This window comes from Theropithecus gelada, chromosome 5 (assembly GCF_003255815.1).
Source record: "Theropithecus gelada isolate Dixy chromosome 5, Tgel_1.0, whole genome shotgun sequence".
Taxonomy (NCBI): Eukaryota; Metazoa; Chordata; class Mammalia; order Primates; family Cercopithecidae; genus Theropithecus; species Theropithecus gelada.
In genome coordinates, this window is record NC_037672.1 from 8,980,384 (window position 1) to 8,996,240 (window position 15,857).

At 48.2% G+C, this 15,857-nt stretch overlaps 1 long non-coding RNA gene across 1 annotated transcript; it reads right to left on the reverse strand.

The window, feature by feature from the left end:
* Window positions 1–8,342: 8,342 nt before the first annotated feature.
* Window positions 8,343–14,773, reverse strand: LOC112624599. The gene is made up of 2 exons (XR_003119437.1): window positions 14,518–14,773; window positions 8,343–10,255 (listed from the first exon to the last, which is right to left on the reverse strand). It is a non-coding gene; the product is annotated as an uncharacterized LOC112624599 (long non-coding RNA).
* Between the last annotated feature and the right edge of the window lie 1,084 nt (window positions 14,774–15,857).

The window sequence follows — 15,857 nt, forward strand, 5'->3', positions numbered from 1 at the left end:
CTGGAATTGATGTGAGACATCTGGGCCCAAATCCCAGCCCGCCCCTCCCCAGCTGTGCCACAGCAGGCAAGTCACTCCCCTGCAAAGTGGGGACAAGGGGTATTCACCTCGAGGTCATGTTGTTCCGATCAAAGGAGGCGCTGTCCTTTGATTGCCTGCCACAGAGCAAGTGCTCAGTAATATTTGCTGCTGCTGCGATTGCTGGGAAATCTCTTTATTTATCATTATTTTTATTTTTGTTTATTGATTTATTTTCAAATGTTTATGGAGCACTATGTGCCCAACATTGTCCAGATATTAACAAGGCCACAAAGAAGGGCAAAGCTATCATTTCTATCTGGTAATTCACAAGCTAGCCTAAAGGACGAGTTGATGGAAGGGACCTATATTTAGGAAGCACCCACTAAATGCCAGACACATGCTGTGCACAGCCTCATTGAATCCTAGAGCAGCCTGCCGAGGCTTTGTTATCTCTATTCAAAGGCCAAGGATACTGAGGTTCAAGAGGTTATACCACTTGCCCAAAAGCACCACGTCTGTGGGTGAGAGCTGAGGTTTGAAGAGAGTCTTCCACTCTTGCCCTTCTCCTCCCCATCCCCGATTTATGCTGCTCTGTGGGAGTCCCCCTCACTAGGAGGGGGCGAGCTCACTGGAGTGAGCCCCAGGGCCTTGGTGTCAGAGATCTTTCTCTTTTTCCTTTGGGCAGTCCAGCGACCAAGCAGATGCCCCATTCTGGAGCATCCCCTGTTTTGAGGGTCTTGTGTCCCCGTCACCTTCCAAAACATTGCCCCCAGCAATGATCCCATTCCTCCTTCTGCATGATCAATTTCTTTCTCTGTATTGGATCTCCCCAGGCTATGTACGAAAAAGTCCTAGTGTCACCCATGTTAAAAACAAAAAACAAAAAACAAAAAACTAAGAGTTGTTGCAAGGATGTGGAGAAATTGGAACCCTTGTATAGGATTCTCTTTGCTAGAGGAAATGTGAAATGGTTTAGCCACTGTGGAAAATAGTTTCTTCATTCCTCTAAACATAAAATCACCACATGACCCAGCAATTCCACCACTGTGTCAATGCCCAAGAGAACTGAAAGCAGCTGCTCAAAGAAAAACTTGTGCACGAATGTCCACAGCAATGATATTCGCAACAGTGGAGAGTTGGAAACAGCCCATGTGTCCACCAATGAATGAATGAATAAGCAAAATGTGGTCTATCCATATAGAGGAAAATTACTCAGCAATAAACAGAAGTGAAGCGCTGATACAGGCTACAACATGAATGCACCTTGAAAACATTCTGCCAGGTGAAAGAACCCAGACACAGGCTGGGCACGATGGCTCGCGCCTGTAATCCCAGCACTTTGGGAGGCTGAGGTGGGTGGATCGCCTGAGGTTGGGAGTTCGAGACCAGCCTGGCCAACATGGTGAAACCCTGTCTCTACTAAAAATACAAAAATTAGCTGGGCATGCTAGCAGGCACTTGTAATCCCAGATACTTGGGAGGCTGATGCAGGAGAATTGCTTGAACCTGGGAGGCAGAGGTTGCAGTGGGCTGAGATCTCGCCACTGCACTCCAGCCTCGTCAACAGAGTGAAACTCCGTCTCAAAAAAAAGAACCCAGATGCAAAAAGCCACATCTTTTATGATTTCATTTATATGAAATGTCCAGAATTGGCAAATCCGTGGAGACAGAAGGCAGATCAGTGGCGGTCCAGGACTAGGGGAAGGGGCAGTGGCTGCAGCAGCCTCACAGATAAGCAGGAGTTGCCCTTGGGAGTGATGGAAATGTTCTGAAACTGGATGGAAATGGTGGTTGTGAATGTAGTAAATGCTGCTGAATTGTTTACTTTAAAATGGTTAATTTTATGCTATGTAATTTTACCTCATTTTAGGAAAAAAAGTGTCTTTGATCCCATCGCCTCCTGTTAACCACCCCATTTCCCTGCTCCCTGTTATAGCAAAACGATCCCAAAGAGAACTCGCTTTGCAGCTTCCATTCTCCCCTCAGCACCACACCATTAAAATTGCTCTGAATGAGCTCATCAACAATCCACATCTTGCCCGAGCCAACAGTCAATTTCCTACAACCTCCTGGCATCTTCAGTGAGGTTGACTTCTCCTCTTGGGGGTGTGGTGGTGCCACGGAGCTTCTATCGCAGTGGTGGCAGCTTCTGTTGCAGTGTTGGCAGCCTACTGAGTCTGGGGCATTGGGGCTGAGTGTCCTTTGGTAGTAGGGGTAGAACTGCCTACCCAGGCATTTTTTTAATTGATACATATTAGATGTACACATTTGGGAGGTACATGTGACAAGTTGATACATTCGTATAATCAAAATCAGGGTAATTAGGACAGCCATCACCTTAAATCTTTATCTTTACACTAGAAGCATTCAAATTCTCCTCTTGTAGGTATTTTGAAGTGTACGGTTGATTAATAACTGTAGTTACCCTGCTGATCTATGGAACACCAGGCTTTATTTCTTCCATCTGTTGTGTCCATGAACCCACCTCTCTTCCAGGCTGTTTTCTGCACACTTCCAGAGCCTGGATCTGCAGCCTCCCCGTTGATTTGCTCACGAGCCTCCCATTAAATTCCCTTTCTGCCTGGGCCCCTCCAAGAGGGTTTCTGCTGCTTTGACCAGGAACTCAGCTGCCCAAGCAGCCCCTTCAAGCTGCCACACCAGGACGCTCTGGCCTCAGCTCCCTCATCTGGTTGACTGGGGGCCCCACAGGACCAAGCAGTTTCGCGGTGGGTTGGTCCTGACATGGATTTGACAACTTGGGTAAAGAAGTGACTGTGAGTAACGTGACTCCCTTTTCATGAGAAAAGCCCATAAATGCAAATGCAGCAGCAGAATTTCAGTGGTTGAAAAGTGGAGTTGGATGTCCTAAGACTCAGACTCTCCTCCTGGCTCCTCATTTGGTTTAAGAAGGAAGAACAAGGTCTTGGCACCCACAATGGCCCAGGTTCCAACCCTCGGTCTGCCCCCAGCCAGCTGTGTGAGCTCAGGTGACTGGGTTAACCTCTCTGAGCTCGGCTTCCCTACCTGCATCACGGGAAGGACAACATTATCCCTGCATAGGGACCAATGATAATGCATGGACGTCATACCCAGCACCCAGCAGAGACTTGTAAACTGTAGAGACTTTTCATATCCATAAGTCATGGTGCCTTCTAGGAAGGGGGCAGTTACTCACCATTCTGCAATCTGTCTTAACTGAAACTTCCTGCAAGAGGCAGCCCAGGGAACACTTCTACCAAAGGCACCCTGGCATTAGGTCAGGGGCTGCCCCTGCCTCCTTCCCGTCCTAGGGAACCTGCTGGATGAGCTCAGAGAAGCGTTGCCTCCCAAGCACTAATCACAGAGCTTCCCCCACAGCACACCCAGCACTGCAGTCTCTGTGCCCCTCACCACCCTGGGGTGAAGCTTCAGCTTAATCCCTTCCAGCCTTCAAAGTCCGAAGCACTAATCACAGAGCTTCTCCCACAGCACACCCAGTGCTCCCAGCACTGCAGCCTCTGTGCTTCTCACTGCCCTGGGGTGAAGCTTCAGCCCAATCCCTTCCAGTTATCCAAGTCCGACTGACGGATGACATCCTCAGCTGGCTGACATCTGCCCGGTCTCCTCTACTGGGCAGAGGAGGACACAGATTTTCTAGGCTCAACTCTTGGAATTCTGATTTAATGGATCTGAGATGGGGCAGAGCATCTGAATTTCATCCAGCACCAATCCGCCTCAACCCCGATGCACAGTCTCCAACCAAACCATTGGCTTCTCAGTGTCTCTCAGACTCCAGCCTCGGCTTGCCACCTTGATGATGGGGATGCTTTAGGTAGTCTTAGCTATCCTTTTACTTGGTTATGCCCTAAGCCAGGGGTCCTTACTCTAGCTGTTTATTAATGTATAAATGTACAATGTATACAATCCCACAGCCAGGTTCCTTTGTGGATGAGAGGAGTTTTGCTCTTGTCGCCTAGGCTGGAGTGCAATGGCACAATCTCATCTCACTGCAACCTCCACCTCCCGGGTTCAAGCGATTCTCCTGCCCTCAGCCTCCCAAGGAACTGGGATTACAGACACCCGCCACCATGTCTGGCAAATTTTTGGGTTTTTTTTTCTTTTTTTAGTTGAGATGGGGTTTCACCAAGTTGGCCAGAATGGTCTCGAACTCCTGACCTCAGGTGATCTACCTGCGTCAGCCTCCCCAAGTGTTGGGATTACAGGTGAAAGCCACCGCACCTGGCAGAGAGAATTTTTTTTAAAAGCCCTTTGGGCAGTTGCAAGGTGTGGCGCTGTTTAAAGTAATCACTATCTTAAGTAATGATATGCATGAAATCTAACAGTAAAATATATACATAAAAACACATGCATATATATTAATACCCAAAACATGTTCATGTCTATCAAAGGGAACAAAGTTTCCATTAGACAGGGGGATAAGTTTTTCTGTGAACCTATTGTAAAGCTCCTCTAAATACAAAAACAAAAACGTGCTCATTCACAACCAACCAAAAGTCATCCTGGCTTTTGTGTTTTGAGAAACTCTAACCTAGATGCTAAGGCCTTTCCCATCTTTCTGGTCCAAATCTAGGAAATGACGGGATTCTTCCTATCAAGACCCTCTTATGTTCTAGACCCCACCAGGCCGCTTTGCATGTGTGATGGCATGGCGCCTGAGAGCAGCCCTCAGCAGAGGTCACGATCAGCCTCAAAACTAAGAAGTTAGCTGCAGAGAACTCAACCTCAGATGCATGCCTCTGCTTTCTATCATGTCAGGAGCAGAAAAGTGAGTGGCCCTGCCTTTTAGGGGGCTTAGACTGAGGAGCTGGGATTCCATTTGTGTTACTGGTTTGTAACATCAGCTAAGCAGAGGCCTTCCAAAGGACTGGCCCCAGGGACCAAGAGTGCTCGGATGAGCACGTCACTCTGCAGACAGTCCAGATTTAGCACTCTCACGCATGCCATTCCCTCCCTCTGATTTCTTCCAACATTAGACACATGGGGATAAAGTTTCACTCATATAAGAGAAGCCCAGCTTTAATAATCAGCACTGTAATGATCAGAGTTTTCATTATTCAATTGTTTGCATGGCCAACAGGCTGGCCCATGACCTTTCATTCCTGGCAAAGCCTAATTGCATGAAAGCGCCACACAGTTTGAAAACAGGCTGCATTATTTACTGATCCAATCTAATTGGCTTGCAATTCCCAGACCAGCTTTAGATCAATGAGATGCATTGTGTGTTCTCCCGCGTGGATAAGGAGGCCTCTCTGCTCCTGGGCAGCCCAAGACAGCTCTGTAGTCAGAAGATGAATCTTTGATGGGCTTCCAAAAGCATCGTCTTAATGGGCACAGTAGGAGGCTAGAGGGGATCCCCCAAATCTGTTTTATTCTTAAACAGAAAAGAGTGAATGTTTCTGATTATGAAGTTCTGGAAAGTTAGTCCTAGCCAGGAAGGGGCAGGAGGATTCCTGTTGCAGAACTCCCACCTTGTGGAAATCGGGAAACGAGACTCAGAGTGAAGCGGCCAGTTAGCAGAGCTGGAGAAGAATGTGCCATGTCCTAAGACTGACTCGATTCTCAATCCTGAGCACTGGAAATACTGTGACTATTAAGATTTAGCCACTGTCCCCTGGGAATGCACTGGGAATGAGGGTCACCAAGAGGTCACAGGCATAAAAAGAACATTCCCACATATTGTCATTTGTGCATATTGTTGTTTGTGCTCTGACAGAGGCAAAACAGGGCGCTGGAAAGGAGGCAGTGTGTTTGTTTTAGCTTCATTCATTCATGCATTCACTTATTCATATGATGGTGTATATTGAGCACCTACTTTGTGTCAGGCCCATCCTATTCTAGGCATTATGGACCCAGAGCCAACAAGGTGGGAAAAGTCCCACCTCCAGCTCCTCAAACCAAGTGGGGCATCAGACTAATGAAACACACACTTAAATTGATGTTTAGGTACCATTATGGCAAACTCTAGAAAGTGGTGTAAGGTGATGAGAGAGGAAATATTCGGAAATTCTGATGTGATGGGAAGAGTGGGGACTAACTGAACACGTGTGGATGTGGGATTGTAGGTTGGGGTCCAGGCAGAAGGAGCAGTAAGGGCCAGGGCTGGAAAGAGCTTGTGTGTGAGGGTTTGAGAGACTGGTGTGGTGGGCTTGTCAAGACCTGCCTTGTGACAAGGTTAGGGATGTGGGACTGCAGCCTAAGAGCCATGGGAAATCTAGATGGTCTCTATACTCGGGCAAAAGGTTTGGAGGGTGATCAGAGGAGCTCTTTACAAAGATCTCTGTGGTAGCTGTGGGCTGCTGGCTGTCAGGGTTGGGGAGAATGGGGGGATGGTGACAAAGTGGAAGCAGGGAGACCCAATTTGGCCCACATAAAAGATGATGCTTACACCAGGTCAAGGCTACTAATAGTAAACTAATCCAAGGATCACAGGAGACAAGCCATGCCAAGTCCTACGTGCAAACGGTCCCTGGCCATGGTTGACAGGAGACCTGTGTAGCTACTGTCATTACCCAGCCCATGCAGCTCTCACACCCTGCTGGACAAGTGATGCTTATCCTCTTTCTTTTTTTTTTTTTTTTTTTTTTTTTTTTTTTTGAGACGGAGTCTCGCTCTGTCGCCCGGGCTGGAGTGCAATGGCCGGATCTCAGCTCACTGCAAGCTCCGCCTCCCGGGTTCCCGCCATTCTCCGGCCTCAGCCTCCCGAGTAGCTGGGACTACAGGCGCCCGCCACCTCGCCCGGCTAATTTTTTTTTTTATTTTTTAGTAGAGACGGGGTTTCACCGTGTTAGCCAGGATGGTCTCGATCTCCTGACCTCGTGATCCACCCGTCTCGGCCTCCCAAAGTGCTGGGATTACAGGCTTGAGCCACCGCGCCCGGCCGCTTATCCTCTTTCAAAACTCTCCAGGAAGTATCTTGTGGGAAGATAGTGAACTTTGGCTTCAATGGCATGGTGAGGCTGCAGTTCTGATGACCTAGCCATGACCTCGGGCAAGTTATGTAATGAAGCTGAGTCACCAATTCTTTTTTTATAAAGAAAAATTTGAGTCTCTCTTTGCAGGTCGAGTGCTGCAATTAAAAAGATGCATGTAAAGTCGGGCACTGCTGAGCTGTTCACTAAACCTTAGTCCTCCCCAAAACCCCACCTATGCGCAGTCTCCTCCCTCATCCCTTTCACATGCTGAGGAGTCTCTGAGGGTCTAACTCAATTTCCTCCTTTTGTCCAGGGCACCATGAAAATCAGATTTCTGCTCTTAATGACATTATCACTCGCTCGAGTGTGTTATGTGGGATTGTGTTACAGGAAAGAGCTAAGGTTGTTTGTCTTGCAACAGATGGCATAAGTAAGTTAGAGCTTCGGTATGTCACCCCCACTGTCTATCAGCCCGGCTGCTTCCCACCTTCCTGTCTCCGCTGGAGGCTCGTCTATCTACTCCCAGACGGCTTCCTTCTGACTCAGATGGCTTCCTGGCAGCCGAAGCAGGAATCTAGAACACCCCCTTCCACCAGCTCTGCTTCTGTGAACACGCTCACCCCTCAAAGCTTAGCCAAAGTCTTGCCTTTTCCAAGGAATCTTCAATATCTACCCAGAAATCTTCTGGATGAGGAACCGTGTTTTATAAACACTGGACTAAGATATCCCCGCCTGGCTTCCTCTGAGCATCCAGCCCGCTTAAAATATGTATGTTGGACAAGCAGCTGTGTTGCTGAAGCCTTGTTCTATGTCTAAGGGGCAGACTTCCGTGTTAGTTACCCCAATACAGCCATTCTCTGTTTCAGTGAGCAAGCTCTCTGCACTCGCCCGCTTACCCAGTCACTCAGCAACACCTGCAGCTGCCTGGCCGACCTGGGTAGGGCTGGCGACGCTGAGGTGGGAAACGGGTCTGGCTGTGCTTGTGGGCTGTCATCCCGGTGGTGGCGTCTGAAATCCAGCGCGAGGGCCGCCAAAACTGTTCCCTTAAAGAACCACATGGACCCTGTGTCCTTAAGCCCCAGGACCCATGTCATCCCAAGCCCTTCCTCCCCGCAGAGATTTCCGCCCTTTTCAAGGGCTTCCCCCGCCCGCCCCTTTTCGCCTACTCTGTCCCTGGGGATGTTTTTCTCTTACGGACTCTCTCCCCTTGGCAGCACCCCAACACCCACCAATCTACCCTGATCTGAGCCAGTCCTGACATACACACCACAGAACATCCCCTACTGGATCGGCTTCCTACATCCCCTTGGGGGAATCAAAAGAAGAAAAATAACAAATCTGGAGAACTATTACTATTTCATGACTCAAAAGAAATAAGAAAAGTATGGAGTCAAACTGAAGCATACATGCAATACATATTTTTCCAGGTTTTCATCATTTCATTAATTAAACCCCGTACATGAGCACACACACACAAGGAGCTGATGGACACAGAGACATGCTCTGCAGCCCTCCTGTGACCCCGCACTTGTCGGCCAGGAATGTCCTGGCACACCTGCAGCTTCGGGGTCCCTTGGGGGAGCAGCATGGAATCAGCTTCCGGCAAAGCCAAGGCCACAGCGGCGGGGTTTGCCTTCGGAGATGGTGAGAGGGACCGTGGCCAGAGCTCTCACTTGGCATTTTGTGTGCCTTCATCCTTACAGCCCTTGTCTTCATACCAGGGCAGTTGGAGCCTGTTGTGAGCAGTGCAGGACCCAGGCCCAGGCTCCCTGAGTTCCGATCCTGCCTCCTCCCCTTGTTCACTGTGACATGAGGCAAATCCCTTTCCCTCATGGGGCTTCTGTGGCCTCTTCTGTAAACAGGTCTACAGACAATGATGCCAGCCTCATGGGAGTGTTATGAGGATTGAAGCAGTAGGTACACAGTTCCTAGAACAGCGTCTGGCACTAGAAATGTTTGATCATCTGTGGGGGAATCAAGGCTCAGAGAGGTGAAGCTACTAGCCCAAAGTCACACAGCAAGAAAGAAGCAGGATGACACGTGAGCCAAGCCCCTCTGCCACACTAGCTCTGGAGGCCATTGGCTCTCAGGTGATGGGTTTTCTTTGTACCTGGACATGGGGGTCAGGAAAGCTCCAGTGCAGCTGCTGACTTTTGACCTGAAGGAATCCAGGATATCTCGGGCAGGGAGTCCACCATCAGTCTCAGCAAAAACACTGCTAATCAACCAATCCATCGCTGATGTCTGAAATGATCTGGTGCAGGATGTTTCACCCTCTCTGCTTTTGTCGAGTTGGCCCCCTCCTGGTAGAACACTGCCAGCCTGCAGGTTTCCAGGGGGGAAGTCCTGGCAGTACTGAGAGTTGACCTGCTAAGCTGCATCCTAGGCACCCAGGCTGGGCTCGGGCTGCGGTGTCACCAAAATCCCTGGTCTTTGTACCGTTGGGTACAAAGAACGCTTCTCAACAGAAGCAGAGCGAAGTCCTCTTTCCCTTGATGATGCCGTTGGCCTGGTGCCAGGCCTTCTGTTCACTCTCAGATCAGGGAAGCTCCGTCCTCTTGCGGGATGTAACATGTTCAGGAGCTCACCCCGGGCCACCCACAGGCGTCCCAGCTCCCCTCAGTGCTGGTTGCTTGGCACTGAGCCATAACTGAACCATTCCAGCCTTCACCTTCTGCATCTCTAGGGTGGAATAAGGGCAATGAACCCCACCTCATGGGCTGGCTGGAGGGATGCCTGCTGGATCCTGGGTGTGATGGTTAATTTCAGGTGCCTGAATTAAAGAATCCCTAGAGAGTTGGTCAAGCCTCACTTTGGGGTGTGTCTGTGAGGGTTTTTCTGGAGGAGACTGGTGTGGGAGTCTGTGGACTGAAGGGGGCAGATCTGCCCTCCAGGGGGGCAGGCACCATCCAATTGACTGTGGTCTGGATCAAACAAAATGGGCAGGAAAAAAAGGCAGGATTTTTTGTTTGTTTGTTTGTTTGTTTGTTTGTTTGTTTTCTCTCTCCTGGAGCCAGGATACTCTTCTTCTCCTGTTCTTGAACATCAGAACTCCAAGCTCCCTGACCTTTGGACGTCAGGACTCGCACCAGTGCCCCACCCACTGCTCTGGTTCTCAGGCCTTTGGCATCAGACTGAGAATTACCATTGGCTTTCCTGGTGCTGAGGCTTCTGGATTTGGACTGAGCCGTGCTGCCAGCATCCCAGGGTCTCCAGCTTGCAGATGGCCTGTCATGGGACTTCTCAGCCTCCATAATCATGTGAGCCAATTCCCATAATAAATCCCATCAATCCATCCATCTAGCTAATTAGCTGTCCATGTCCTGTGTATATAGGTAGATTATAACACATGTTCTGTCTCCCTGGAGAACCCTGACTAAACTACACTTGAGAAGGCCCAGTTCCACCCCTTTGGGCTTGGGTTCCATCACTTGCAAATTGTGTGACCCCGTACACATTTCCTTAAACCTGAGCCTCAGTTTCCTCATTTGTGAAATTGACCAAGAAAAGGATAACTAAGTAACAGACTTTGAAAAGTGATAGTACCAAATGTCTGATCACAGTGCTGAAAGCACTTATCACAGAGTAAAATCCAACCAATCCATAAGCCCATCGCTCTTCCATAACACTGTGGCTGTGCTACTATTGGGTGTTTATGCTACACACACAATTCCTTGTGGTGGTTTCAATATTTTCTTTATCCTTTGTTGTCCTGCTTTTTCCAGATTCCATTCCAGTGTACTTTTCCTCAACATTAGCATCATTTTAGGTGGCTGTTTAACATTCTATCTGTTACTCGGCCATATTTCATTTAACCAGTTGGTCATTTGGGTTGTCTCCCTTTTTCCAATACTATACACAGCTCTGTAGTGAGCACATATGGGTAAATCATTCTTCCATCATCCGGATTCTATCCTTAGCATAGCTTTCGAGAAATGGAATTATGGTATCAAAAGGCAATGCACAGAAACAACAGGCAGTGCACACTTTTAAGTCTCTTGATGTGTATTGATCTTTCATGTTCCAAAAAGGAGTCTAGTCTGGGATTTCTACCCTGGTAAGCATCAGGAGGCTGCGTGGCCCACCGCTCCCCCTTGGGCTTGCTAAGGAACAACCGGATCCTGTAGACTTAATTCTTCCCACTCTCGAATCCTGCGGTACTCTCTTGTTTAGAAATACTGCCTGTCTTTGAGTCACTCACTCATTTATTTACTCATTCAATGCTTAATTCCCAATCCTCGCCTTACTCAGCCTTCTTTCTTTTTAACTTGAAGTGTGACTTATGTACCATAAAATGCACTCACTTTAAGAGTACAATTCAATGGTTTTTAGTACCCTCATAGCAGTATGCAACCATGATGGCAATCTAATTTTGGAGTGTTGCCATCATCTCAAAAGGAGACCTCAGCCCCTGGCAACCGCTGATCTATGTTCTGCCTCTCTAGATTATGGACTTGCCTTTTCTGAACATTTCATAAAAATGGGATCATATGGTATATGACTTTTTGTATCTGGCTGCTCTCAGTGTCACATTTTTTATGTTCATCCTGTCACATTAGCCTTCTTTTGGGCAAATCTTTTTCCCCTGGCCTCCTTGACACAGTGCTCTTTCCATTTTCTCTACTTCCTCAGTTGCTCCTCCCAGAGCTGAGACTGGGATGAAGTGACTGAGGCAGTTGCCTGGGAATCAAAATTAAAGGGAATACTGAAAACTCAGTTATCAAGATAAATAATAATTAATGCAATCGTTTAAAAAAATAAAATGAATGAAAAAAAAACTTTATCACAAACAAAATGTCAACATTTTAAATAAAGGCAGGGGCTGGGCAAAGTGGCTCACACCTGTAATCCCAGCACTGTGGGAGGCCAAGGTGGGCAGATCACTTGAGGTCAGGAGTTCAAGACCAGCCTGAGCAACATGGTGAAACGCTGTCTCTACTAAAGACACAAAAAAATTAGCCAGGCAGGTAGCGCATGCCTGTAATCTCAGCTACTCGGGAGGCTGAGGCACGAGAATCGCTTGAACCTGGGAAGCAAAGGTTGCAGTGAGCCGAGATGGTACTACTGCACTCCAGCCTGGGTGACAGAATGAGACTCTGTCTCAAAAATAAATAAATAAATAAACAAAAAAACCAAATAAAACATAAAGGCAGGACCCGCAGTAGCTGTGATAAGGGGGAGGTGAGTGAGGTGACTCTGGCAAGAGGAGCACTGACCCTGAGACAAGGTGTCCCCATCACACTATCTGGACAATGGTCCTCAGCACTCTGGGCCTCTTAATCTTGCTTTAATTTTTCTCCCTAAGACTTTCCGCATTTGTGAGTCCCTTACACAGTTTGTGTGTATTTGTGGAGTGTGTGTGAGGAGTGATGCCTTTAAAAAACTTAGTCCAGGCCAGGCGCAGTGGCTCATGCCTATAATCCCAGCTCTTTAAGAGGCCAAGGCAGGCGGATCACTTGAGGTAAGGAGTTCAAGACCAGCCTGGCCAACATGGTGAAACCCGGTCTCCACTAAAAATACAAAAATTAGCTGGGCATGGTGGCAGGCACCTGTAATCCAAGCTACTCGGGAGACTGAGACAGGAGAATCGCTTAAACTCAGGAGGCAGAAGTTGCAGTGAGCCGAGATTGCACCACTGCACTCCAGCCTGGGTGACAGAGTATGACTCTGTCTCAAAAAAAAAAAAAAAAAAAAAAAAAATTAGTTCAGACAAGTGGGTATAACCAGGCCAGGGAACAAAGTGTTCCTCTGTTGCTTGGATTCTTCCCTTAGAATAGATTTCAATCAATGGAACTACTGCATCAAATTCAAGGCACAAGAACTAAATGCAATGGATGTTTTAAAGTCATTTGATGGATCTTGATGTTTTACACCAAGGTTCTATGCAATGACGTGGAGCATGTCTGCTTCACATCCCAGGAGAGCCTCGGACAGCAAGCTAAGGATCCTGAACTTGATTCTTAGGCATGGAGGGCTTTTCGGCAAAGAGCGCCAAGGTCCCTCAATCACCATCAAACACCCATTCACACCAGAGATGGCAGCACACTAGAGCAGGTCAACATTTTTCTTTTTTTTTTTTTTTTTGGAGACGGAGTCTCGCTCTGTCGCCCAGGCTGGAGTGCAGTGGCCAGATCTCAGCTCACTGCAAGCTCCGCCTCCCGGGTTCACGCCATTCTCCCGCCTCAGCCTCCCGAGTAGCTGGGACCACAGGCGCCCGCCACTTCGCCCGGCTAATTTTTTGTATTTTTTAGTAGAGACGGGGTTTCACCGTGTTAGCCAGCATGGTCTCGATCTCCTGACCTCGTGATCCGCCCATCTCGGCCTCCCAAAGTGCTGGGATTACAGGCTTGAGCCACCGCGCCCGGCCAACATTTTTCTTAAAGGGCTAGGCGGCTAAATAGTCTCAGCTAAGCTAGCCATGAAATTTCTGTTGCTCTCACAGCTCTGCCGTTCTAGTGTAGAAGCAGCCATAGACAATGTGTAAACAGATATGCATGATTGTGTTCCAGTAAAGCTTTATTTAAAAAAGCAAGGAGCAGGCCCAGTAGGCATGTGAGTCAAAGTTGGCTACTCCTGCTCTAGAGTGTTCTTGTCAGCTCAATGAATCTCCAACTTTATGCTTGCTGCAGAAATGGGCCTGGAATGTCCCTTAACAGTTTTCAGTAAAACTGCCTTTCTCGGAGCTTTTCTCTGACAGTGTAAGTGCCACACACACTTAGCAGTGCCCAGCGGAGCACCCTCATGCACATGCAATGTGAGCCCTTTGGAAGCTGGTGGAGGGCCAGTGTGTGGAGGAGGGAATGAATGAATGTCCATCTGTGCTTAACTGTGGATGGTGCAAGGTGGGATGTGAAGGGCCAGAGGAAACTGGAAGGTATGCAAAAGCCACTTCCTACAAAACCTGCAGTTTCCCATGAAGCTACACTTCTTTTACCCCTCCTTCTCCTCCTCCTCTATTCTCTATCTTCATGAACAATAACATCAAACACCTCCCTTCTGCTTATGCTAGATGATGCCTAAACAACTTGCTTCATCCTCCTCACTGCCTTCCTTCTCCTGGATCCCCACATTCAGGGAGTTCTATCTCTGAAGATGGCTCTAACTTGGTCCCCTCCATCCCCACTGTCATCCTCCTGGTCCAAGCCCTTGTCCTCTCCCACCTGGACATCAGCCTGCTGACTGGTCTCCCCATGGCCAATCTCCACCCTCCAGTTCAATTATCTACAGCATCCCTGGAGTCATGTTTCACAAAAGCAGGCAGTATCATTGCTTCTCTGCTCCAAACCCTTAGATGGCTTTCAGTTGTTCAGTTCTAGATTAAGTCTTGACTTAAAGAAAGGAAGGGAGGAGGGAATTGCAAGCATCTGCAATGAGCGCCAGTTCCAGGGCACACTGTGCCAATGACATCTCCTCTGCAGTCATCTGCCCCTGGCACATGACCTGCAGACACCACTGGCTCCCAGCAGAGAGAGCTCCACTTTGCTCACACACCTTGCCCTGCTCCCATCGCTGCCCTGGCATTCAACATTCCCCCAAACAGGAGCACCCTTTGCCTGTTTTCTTGGCCTGATCAATTCCTACTCACATTTTAGGGTTTTCCTCCAGTTCGAATCTTCCTCTGCATCCTTCAGGAAGAGTTTACATGGCCCTCTGGAGTCCAGAATGTTTAATTCCAGTGCCTAGTGCCAGTCCTAGAGCCAACACTCAGCCAACAGGAACTGAGTGAATAAATGACAGTCAGCTTCTATTTGTGAGAACTTTTTTGACTAAGTTGAGTTGTAATTGTTCCAGTAACTCTTCAAAATTAATCATCGGTTAATGCCAAGCAAAGAAACAGAAAGGAAGAGCACACAGCACTATGCCATTAAGTAACTCTCTTTCAAGGTGGCTGCTCACATCCCCAGGGAGAAAACTGACTTTTGATGACCTGTTGATGTAAGTGCTTTCTACATATTGTCTTGTCTACTCCTGTGATACAGAAGCTCTGCCATTCCCATTTTATACATTCAGAGAGGTCAAATAACTTGCCTGAGGTCACACAGCCAGGAACTGGAACTGAAGTTCGGCAGCCCCCATGCCCTTGATCTTTCCCCATGCTCAGCTATCCACCAGACACAAGAGAAACTGCCGTGCAGTTGCTCTGTGTTCTCTGCATCAACCCAGTAGCAACCACAGAGCCACACTCCTTTTCTGAAGCTTAGAGGGTTTTATCTGTGGGAGCTGGGAAGTAGTTCTGGGGAACATTGGAGGGTCAGCTTCCTGATCATTTAGAGATTCGAATGTCCAAAGAATCTGGGGAAGAAGAACATAATCTCTAGTATCAGAAGCCTGGAGATTAGTTCCACTGTGTTGGTGAGGAGCCTTCTAGAGGCTTTTTAAGCAATAGGCTTCTTGCCTGACATACAGTATGTGATGGCTGCTGGCCTAGCCACAGACAAATCTCAGTTCAACATCTCCCTTCCTAAGTGAAGTAGATTTCAGTCATTACCCCTTTGTGGCTTGAGTGGGAGGGAGCTGAAGTTCCCACTGCAAACAGCACTCAGGAGTGCCACCTTAACTTTTTGGCATCTGGGACCCAGGTTTCAAGCCAGGCTCTTTTCTCTGTGAGCTGAAGAATGAAGCACCGCCAATCACTTCTCCCTTTGGGGGTGTCGGCCCCTGGAGCTGCTCCTTACCATAGCTCCTTACCATGGGGGTTGGCTTTCCTATGCCAAGGCAAAAATCAACAAACCCCGTGTTTCTGGCCCCGGTTTTTGTGAAACACCTGCTGGGTCTTCTCATTACAACCAAAAACCAGGCTAATTGTTACAAACACAGAAATTGGCCTTTTCTTCACTTGGTTCCCAAGGAGGCCAAAATGGAAAAAGAGGAAAATGCAATGAGATTCTGCAGGCAGAATGGGGAATGGGGCAAGGCAGGCCAGAA